Source organism: Belonocnema kinseyi, chromosome 9 (assembly GCF_010883055.1).
Source record: "Belonocnema kinseyi isolate 2016_QV_RU_SX_M_011 chromosome 9, B_treatae_v1, whole genome shotgun sequence".
Taxonomy (NCBI): domain Eukaryota; kingdom Metazoa; phylum Arthropoda; class Insecta; order Hymenoptera; family Cynipidae; genus Belonocnema; species Belonocnema kinseyi.
The window spans coordinates 75,706,811-75,717,183 of record NC_046665.1 but is presented as its reverse complement, the minus strand read 5'-3'; the positions used below and the strand labels follow the sequence as shown (position 1 = coordinate 75,717,183).

The following is a 10,373-nucleotide window of genomic DNA, read 5'->3' as shown; positions in this document are numbered from 1 at the left end:
TGACTTTTTATCACAATGCCATCATGAGTGCGACTTTAGTTACTGTGCACGATATCTAAAATAACTGTTCTTAGCCTAGACCATATAATTTTTACTTAGGGTACATCTTACTATAAAGTAACTGACACTGTGATCTGGTTAGCTAATGGACATCTTTATATCTGAAATTTATGGTAGGATGAGTGCAATGACCCCAAATTGGCATGTAGACGTTCTGCACTTGCGCCAACTGTTTTGATAAAAAATATAGTGTGGCACTCGGCCTCTAAGTGGCACATAGCCTCATTTAAATTGCAGTACTTGTCCTTCATCTCGGGAATTGAATTGAATTGAACTGAATTCAAATGAATTATATTGGATTGGATTGGTATGGATTCCCTCTCGAGTTTTTAGATTATGAATGAGCATGATAAGTATACTACAAAATTTGTTTAAATTTATTTTTTTTCATAAATAATATTTTTTGTGTCAAAATTTAGTCTATTTGAGATCGACTAGGTCCATGAAATTCTAATTTTCCTTAATATCAGGATGACTTCAAGAATTCAGAATTCTAGATGAAATGGTCCAAATTACAATACTAATTTAAACTGAAACCTTCAAATCTTTTATTTCAAAAAAGTATCTAATTAAAATGTATGTAAGTTTTTAGTAATTTTTTATAAAGCTAATCACTTAGTCATAAATTAAATCAAAGAAAATCAGTAACTTAGAACTTTAATTTTAGTTACTTTGTGTTTTTTGTACATCTCATAATAAGAGACGTTTATGAAGCAATTATGCGTAGACAATCTGTTTGTTTGAGGATTCAGCTTTTTTGTGAAGATTGGTCTTTTTTGGTTTAATTCAACTGTGATTGATTTCAAATTAAAATATTCAAAATATTCAAAATGGTTGGTTGGAGATTTATAATTTTAGTTTAAAATTCATCTTTATGGTTGACAATTGAACTATTTTCTTTTAAATTTGTTTAATTTTTTGGCATAAAATTAAAAGATTTTAGTAGAAAATTCAACTATTTGGATGAAAATTGATCTATTTGCTTGAAAGTTAATTTTTTTATTGGAAATGTAAGTCGTCTGTTGGAAATTAATATTTTCGGTATGAAAATCCAAATAGTTCGTTGGAAATTTATATATTTTCTGAAAAATTCAATTATTTTGGTGGAAAGTCAAACTGTTCGATTGAGAAATAACTTTATTGTTGAAAATTCATCATTTTGGATTTATAAATCCACGTCTTTGTACAAAAGGAAAATGAAAATTAATTTTTTTCAGGTAAAAAATTTCATCTTTTGGTTTAAAATTCAACTATTTTGGCAGAAAAGTAATCTGAGTGGATTAAGAATATTTTTCATTTCATTTATTTCGGTTGAAAAAACTCCCTTTTTTCTGTTAAAAGAAAATCTGTCAATGTCCAGCTATTTTTTTGTTAATTCGTCTGTTGTAGTTGAAAACTTAACTACTTGCTGACAGTTGAACTTTTTGTTTTAAATTTCATTTGTTTGGTTGAAGATTCATAATTTTAGTTAAAAATTCATCTCTTTGCTTAAGAATGAAACTATTTTTTGCGGACCATTTATCACCTCGTTTAAAATGAGAGAAGTTTTATAACCAAACAGACGAAAAAGTTATTGTACAGAAAGTCACATACCTTCATAAATATTTAATTAATTACCCATGAAGAAAACTGTTTTCACAATTCTCACGTCAACACTTGACAGCCGAGGTTATAAAAAGTTGAGATCGAATTCGAAATGATGGTTTCGAGATCTGCCTTTCTATCGTGGGAGGTGGACAGAGAAGATCCTATTGTGCTCCAATAAAAAGTCATACTTTTCGTTTCAGAACTATCGTACTTTCTCTCTCTCTCTATGCAATAATTTTTATATTCTCATTCATGAGAGTGTAATGTAATCGTCCAAATTATCGATCTCTGGTTTTTAACGGATCTTTACGTTTCGACACTCACAGAATCTGAAAATCATACAATTTTGTCGGTGTCTATCTGTTTGTCTGTCTGTATACCTGTCTGTATGTCTGTATGTCTGTGTGTATGTTTATCTGAATGTTGTAGCCACGATAACTTTTGAAGGATTTGTCTAATCGTGTCATCACTTTTGATTTTGATGAAAATTAGAATAGTTATATACTTTTAAATTTTTTTAAAATGTTTAGAAAAATAGAAAAAAAATTTTCTGATCGATTAGTAAATTTCATTTAAATTCATCACTAGAAATCAAATATATTTATAAACTATCACAGTCAAATGTTTAGATTAGAAAAAAATTCGAAAAGTTGGAGCGTCTTCAAAATTTGAATACAAGTTTGTTATGACTTTTAGAAATTTTTGTCAAATTTTCTGGTACATGGCAAAAAGACTTGCAAATTATCTTAATTACATTTGTAAATTCGATCAAATTCAAAAAGTTATATGCTTTTCAACGTTTTGAATATTACCGAAAAAATGAAAAAAAAATTGATATAAAATATATATATGTGTGTGTGTGTATGTGTGTGTATTTCGAAACTATTCGAACGAAATTTCTTAATTAGACAAAAGTTGAAACATTTTCAAAAATATGCAATTTTTTTTTAAGAGATCCGTAAGTTAAAAGCTTTGTTTTTAGTAGATTTGAAGAAGATTTACCTATTATCTTTTTGGAGTTTTATAATTGCACATAAATTATCGAGCGCGAAGCGCGAGTTTCGTAATGGGAATGTAATTGTCAAAGCCGTAGCGGCGTGGAGAACCTTCATTAAAAACCAATCGGAAGCGCCGCGCGCTCAGCGCGCAATGAGAATGTGTCCGCGCAGCAGGCATATTTTTTCTTTGTTTTCTATCAGAGACCTACTTCTGGACGACGCGAGCTCACCATTATGCTTTTTTTTGTTAATGGAGTAAAAACGGGAAATACTCATGCACTTACAACATTTGATCTTTGGGGACCATGAACCCAATATGTGCACATCACGCATATGTACATCGTATACATAGACGTGAGATGCACACATCAGCGCATAGTCCACAAGGAACGAATGTGAGTGTGGGACTCACCAAACGTCGCCTACCCACTAAACCTTAACTCCTTTCCTGCAAACCCATTTTCCCGGTATCCGCTTTCGCAGTCAACCTGGATTTATCTCTCTCTTTCTTCTAAACGCTTCCGTGGAAGGGTAGCCTCTTCAAAGAAAAGGCATCGCTTAGTACCCGGAAGAGGGTACAAAGGAAACACTGAGGAGTACCAGGGCACTCCGCAGCCTTATGGCCCTCTGTACCGCATCTCCTGCACGAATTAGTCCTATCGGGACCCTCGCATTTCGCTAATAAATGGCCGAAGCCCTGGCAGCGATAGCATCGTGTGACCTCCGTCTTTTTCCTTACCCTACAGGACATCTATCCCACCTTCAGATGTCCCGAGCGGATAAGCCTCGCAGCTAGCTCCTCGTTCATTTCAACATATGCCTTTAGATTTCCCCTAAAGGCCCACTTCGTCAAAATCACCTTTAAATAGTTCGGGAGCGAATCACCGAAGTAATTTCGGATGGCCTCCGTCACCTCCTCCACATCACACGCTGTGTCGAGATCCAAGATCTCGACCTCTGTGCGTGGGACTAGCTCGCACACGGAGTTTCCTGTCCCCACTGCCTCCCTGATAGCAGAAGACAGTTTCATCTTGCTGTCTGCTGCAGGGCCCACCTCTATAAGGATTTCACCTTCCTTCGTTTCCCTGACTCCCCTGATTTTTACACCAAGGCTGTCAGGATTTACCTTATTTTTTAGGTCCTTCAGGGCAACAGCGTAGTTCATACCTTCAGGCGGACTAATGAGGACCGCCTCTGCTCAGGAACATTTCTGCTCCTTCTTCTGCTTCCTTGGGATTTTGGAAGCTGGTTTTTTCTTCTCTGCGTCCTTCCTTGGGGTCGAGGACGTGACCCCGCTAGTATCTAACTTCTTAGTTGTCGGCTTCGCACAACTTGCCTTAAGGGACTCAGAGAGGGCTCCCTCTCTCGCTTTCCATGTTGGGGAGTTGGAGTTTCCTCCGTATCTTCAGTCTGGGTCCCACTTTGGCTTGTGTTCGCCCTTGCCTTTTCCATTGCTTGACGGGTGGGTTCTCTTGCTCTTTTGATAGCAAGACGTCCGATACCGTACGGTAAATAACGGAGGGCAATCTGAGCGTGCGCCAAAGCCGCGAACATCTTTTTCTGTATATCCTCCAGCTTTTCTACTCCATCCCTGATTCGAAGATCCATATTTTGCCGTGTCTGGCAGAATACTTTCATATCGAGGACGATTGAAGACATCTTTCCCAGTTGGTTTAGTACCTCCTTCAAACTGGCGGAGATTGCTACCAAGTTTCTTTTTCGCTCAGACTTTTGACTCTCGTCAGGCTCGTACACCACGTCTAATTCACCTTTCTTCTCATAACAAATGCTCCTATTCAAATTTATTTTTTCAGACGCTATTCTATTCCCACGAGTAGCTAGTGAAGTAGAGGTTCACCCCCGCAGAGTCCCGCATGCGGGGGTAAAGTCTATATACTCTAGAAGGCGACCTGGTATCCTAGAGACACCGTTTGCGGCACCATTCCCTGGTGCCACTCAGCCCTTGGCACGGTTATTCACGCCTTAGCTTGGGTATCTTTGTGTGTTTGGTCCGCGGGGCGTATTTTATTTGGCCCTATCCTCTGTATCCTCAAGTAGGGGTATCACCAGGTAGGCCATTCGGTTACTGTGCCTTACTGCAACGCTCCTGTTTTGTGACGAATGAGTGAGCAGTGCACATCCAACAGCAGCTCATCTCACTAACATCCGTGGCAGGTTGTCAGTTCTCAGAAGGCTCCAATTAGGAAGGCTTAATTAAGTGGATTGCTGTATTTTATTTAAAACGAAGTATATTTCGACTTGAAATCGTAGGAATCTGGTGTGCGCATGAATTATATAAAAATAATTTGATTGCCCTATTATTCCCCTATTTTTGTGGAAATTATCCTATTCTCCCTATTTTGAAAGCATTTTGATCTGTGACATCTGATATTCATACACTTTAAAAAAAATGAATTAAAAATCTATAAAGACTTAAAGAGAACGAATTTTTTAAGTATAAACTTAAAAATACATTTTTTCAGCGTCAAAATATAAATGGTAAAGTATACTAAAAGGTTTGAATTCAAGACGGGAAGGAGCGGAAATAATCGAGAATAGTCGTCAATAAACCACTCGATAAGAGTGCACGTGTATCGCGCTTTTGTAAGTGAAAATCAGTGAGTTAGTAACTGTTGCTATTGTCAGTTGGGTTCTAATTTTGGTCTCAAGTGCATTCACATGTGTCACAAAATTCACAATGTGAGTATTTAATTATTACATATGATATTTTTATTTCATTTTTTATTAAGATTGAAATTTTTTATGTGAAAAAATATATGGAGCAGATGTTTTGCATTTAAAATTTTTTTAAATAATAATATCGCTTACTTCAAGCAATATAATGTAGTAAAACGTTATTAGAACAGGAAACGATAGTGAATTTATTTTTTGACTGGAGTTGGACAAATTTTTAGAAAAAAATCTATCCAATCGCTTGAAATATCGTTGATAATATTATGCAATTTTAAATCATATTTCTATCCTTTCTCTTTTTTGACAAATTATTCACAAAATTGAAATAAGTTTGATTTGAACTCTGTTTCTGATATAAATAAATGCATTTTTTAAAATTCCGTATGGCTTGTCAGTGATCAATTAATAATCATTGACTTGCGTCTTATCATAGGAAACGTGCTTAAAATTCTAGTTTTTTCGAATCTCCCACACTACATCGCTTATTATTCCGCATTTTCTTATCTCAGAATAGATATCTACCCTAATTTTTTTAACATTTTTTTTCACTCAAGTTATAGATATTAATTTTTTTGAATTTATTTCATTGAGATAAGAAAATACTAAAAAATAAGGGACATTGCGTAAAAAATTGCTTTATATTAGGGAAATAATTGCCAAATATAAAAACAATGTTACTCTTAAAATTAGTTAATTGAGTCATTAAGTACAAAATTCTAACTTTTGAGAAATTAGTGCAAAAAAACTATAAAAATAGAAATTGTTTAAACAATTTCAAAATATGTTTGAACAATTGACTCATGAAAAGACATAGCTCCCGGTTCAACCCCGGCCGAGATTAGTTTTTTTTGTATCTCCATAACAATGATCTGTAATCGACAAAATTAATACTAACAATTATTTTTTAAATGATTAATGTAGAAAAAAGTACCTTTCTTAGCACAAGTGAATCATTGGTCCATGCTATCCAAAAAACTAGCTTCTTCCTTTTTAAAACCTCATGTTACCTTAAAAAACCGGGGTCACGTTTTAATGTCGACAGATTAAAAAAAATATATGGCATTTCTTTTTTCGGAAAACAAAGAAATTGAGAAGGAACGATCAACAAAAATCGAAAGTCAAATTTTTGAATGTCATGAAACGAACACACATTATAATGGTCGCGCACAGACTACTTCGCAGCGGTTTATCATTTACTTATTAACTATTATACTTCTCTACTGCTTCTGAGCAATTTTAGAATGTTAGACAGACACCAGACATTTGTTAACTGACATATTGAATTTAAAATTAATATTTTAACGTGTGAGACTGGGCATTATTCTAATCGTAACCAGTTTCATGATAAGAAAACTTGTCCAGTCATTCATTTAAAAAATATACCCCCTGTTGGAGACGCAGACTAATTTTGTTCGAATACCGAAAAAAAAAATTTACACCAAACTTGAACGAAATCGGTTTGTATGTAGGCGTCACGTAAAGACCATGAAGTTTCCCGTTGATTTATTTTGTAAAAAAGTCATCTTTTTGTAAATCTAATATTTAAACGTGATGATAAGTTATACAAAAAATTTCGTATTTGAGTATATTGTTAAGAATTCATCAGAGAATACGAACCAATCATAATTCTTTAGGGTGAATGACTTTAAGCCACTTTTGTAAATCCCAAAAAAATTTTGTAAGTGACAAATTTGAATCTCACTTAATATTGCGGTTTACAACCGCTTTTAGAAAGTTTTTTCAGGTAAGTCGCGAAATGAGCGTATTTTCTACATATTATGAGTTCTTCAATCAATTATATTAAAAACATAATTTATTTAAATAATTTTAAAATTATATTTATATTATGTTCTATTGACAAAAAAATAAAAAAACCTAAATTAATTAAATTTGTTTAAATGTTTACGAGTATTCTGAGAAAATAAATCTGTACTTAAAAATATCAAAATCTGTCAAAAATGTGATGAGATCAAGTATTTCTTCTAACTTTTTAGGTAAACTATATACCTTGAGATACATTTTTTATTTAAATACTTGTTAAATTATTTAAATAAATTATTTTATTGTTATCATTGATTAAAGTACACATAACGTCTAGAAATTACGTTTATTTCGCCATTTACCTGACGTTACGTAAAATTCCAATTTGTCACATTTGAGGTTTTCTTTGGGGGCCCATAAGAGTAGCTTATGAACTACAGTCATAAATTGTATCTGAAATTGTTTTTCAATTTTCTTTTAAGGATGATTCTCAAAGCACCTGCGGCTTTAAAGATTACATTCTTATTGCGATACTTGCGCTTCCCCTTCGACAATTGGGTTACAGAGACGGTTCTCTTTAAAAAATAATGCGGGGCATACAAAGCCAACTTTGATTCCGTTCGTTCAAAGTTCAGTTCTAAGTCAACTCTGCAACAATTTGTAGCGATTTTATAAAACATATTGAAAATCACATCCCGACCCTTTAAAAATATTCGCTTATAACTAATTAGTTATCTAATCAACTTTATGTGCAAATATTCAGAAATTAAAACCAAAGAACAATCACCATAAAATGATTCTATTGCAATTTGATAAAAGATAAAAATTTTCCTAAAAAAGGCAATAGTTTCTTTTTTTAGACAAAAATACAGCAGAGGAAACAAAAATAATCTATTTGAGTAAGCTACTTGATTCCTAATATCATAGAAGTTTTTAAATTTTTGTTTAATAAAAAAATCCATGAAGATAATTTATTGTAAATCTTGTTGAAATCTACTAAAAATTACGTTTAAATCTTACGCATCTCTTTAAAAAAAATGCATAATTTTGAAAATGATCAAAAATTTTTTATTTTAGTCTAATAACAAAATTTTATATGACTAGATTCAAAATGCTTAGGAAAAAGTATGTAAAAAATCTTTGGAAATGAGTAAGGAAAATAAATTCGAGTTAAATTAATTCTTGAATGACTTCAATTTGATATTTCGGTTTCAAATATGTGGAATCTTGATTAATATCTTTTTTTAATATCTTTGTCTTTGGCATTGAAATTGTGGGATACTGTTTAATTAACAAATTTCTATATGTAAAGGGAAGGAGGAAAAAATTCCGAAAAGTGAATAAAATATTATGTAAGAATGCTACTTTTTAATATACTGACACAATGTATATTTTACAATTTTTTTTAAATACATCTTTAACAATGTATATTTCACAATTTTCTTTAGATACATCTTTACCATCAATACTTTTTCAAGCTAGCCATTGTTAATTTTTTTCTTTAAAACAAATAAACGTTAATGATTTGTATTTAATTTTGGTTACGCAATATTTACATATCTTAACCAACGAATTAAAAGTCCATTATTCTATCTTACAACCAATCTTCTTTGATCATGCCACTAGCTTTTTCAGCAATCACAATAATTGGTGCATTAGTATTTTCCCTAGGAATAATTGGTATTATGGAAGCATCCACCACTCTTAAATTCTTAAAACCATAAACTCGCAACCTCGGATCAGCCACAGCCTCCTGATCTTCTTTTGGACCCATTTTATACGTGCTAACTAGATGATATATAGTGTCTATATATTCACTTAAGATATAAGACCAATAATCATCACTATTAAATATCCAGTTGTTGCAAAGTGGCTGACGTTCATCATCAAATTGGGTCTGTCTCATTCAGTGTGATGTATCCTCTGCTTTTGGTTGTAAGTAATGTAGGCAGAATGGCAACGGCATCATAATAGCACGCAATAAGTGACTGCAAATCTTTTTCACTGAAAGCAGTGTAATGATATTGAATATCTGGAGCTTGTAAGTTTTCCTCGAACTTTATTTTAACGAAAGCAGTACTGTGTGATGGCCCTGTTGTAGATAATGGCCCATTATTTCCCCGTAAGTATAAATCTACATCTTTCATCTTTCCTACATAGTCTCTAATTGTAGAAGTTTTATTAAGCTTGATTGTTAATCCCGAGAACGTTAGGTGATCGTGAAGATTTCGCCCGACTAGTAAATTTTGAATAACCGTAATGCCACGGTTTTTGAGATCCTTAGCTGGACCTATTCCAGAAAGCCGAAGAAGGTTCGGAGAATTAAAAGCACCTGCTGATATAATCACTTCTTTACGAGCAAGTACTGATTGGCTCTATCCAGTATTCATAGAGGTATATTTTACCCCAATGACTTTCTTTCCCTTGGAATCAAATAGGATTTATGTTACGTAAACTTCTGTTTCATTGATTAGATTAGGTCGTTTTTGTCTAATGGGTCGTATGAATGCATCGTTTGTGCTCTGACGCCTTCCATTAAATGATGTAATTTGTAGGGTCATTACACCCCAATATGCTCCTTAGCATTTATGTGTAAGTATTTGAGTCCATATTCTTGCCATGCTTCTGCTAGAATTTCCACATTTTCATCTTTGTTCGGAAATTTCTGGACTGATAGATATCCGTCTGTGTTATGATACTCTGGATTATCATCTATTATCTGAAAAATTAATTATCTATGTATATGTTGAAAGTAACTTTTATTGGAACCCTTTGAAAGTAAAACAATAGTCGAAAAATTAACTATAGATCGTAGCGTCAATCATGGACATAGGCAAAGGAGGGAAGTAGGCATATCGTAGAGAGGTTAACGTAATTAGAGGGGCGGTCTACCACCTTGGCGTACTAAACCTTTATTGTGAGAGAAAGAGCAGGCATTAATCCCCCAACTTAAGGTGGGAAGCAGACGGCTAGTCCTCTATTATTGCTACGTTTATGACGTCAATACTTTTTTATACACTCCAATTTTACTTATCCTTTTGAATGCCAGTCTCTGCATTCTAAACTGTCCTGCATCTTCTCTTTGTGAATATATTTCTATCATTCTCTAATCCAAGTTAATCTTTCTCTATCTGTTCATCTATCTACAATGATATTAACAATTACCTTCATTCTTTTGAATTTTATTCTTTCTATGTAGATAGTACAAGATTTTCTTGGATGGACGCAGAATAGACTTAAATAGAATGACTGCGATTCATACAGATAGGGGTG

General features: G+C 33.3%; 1 protein-coding gene and 1 long non-coding RNA gene across 5 annotated transcripts in view; one reads left to right on the top strand and one right to left on the bottom strand.

Moving 5' to 3' along the window:
* Nucleotides 1–6,589, bottom strand: part of LOC117180344 (glucose dehydrogenase [FAD, quinone]-like) — a 72,565-nt gene extending 65,976 nt beyond the window's left edge. For 3 of the 4 annotated variants that reach the window (XM_033372787.1, XM_033372790.1, XM_033372792.1), the window contains exon 1: nt 6,271–6,576. The gene's annotated coding sequence lies outside the window, so the exon portion shown is untranslated. Of the gene's footprint in view, nt 1–6,270 lie in introns of all 4 variants that reach the window. The other variant, XM_033372788.1, reaches the window with a different exon arrangement.
* The window catches only part of LOC117180345, a 14,144-nt gene continuing 9,053 nt past the window's right edge, over nt 5,283–10,373 (top strand). Inside the window, exon 1 of the long non-coding RNA XR_004468035.1 lies at nt 5,283–5,345. This is a non-coding gene — a long non-coding RNA (uncharacterized LOC117180345). The remainder of the gene's footprint in view (nt 5,346–10,373) is intronic.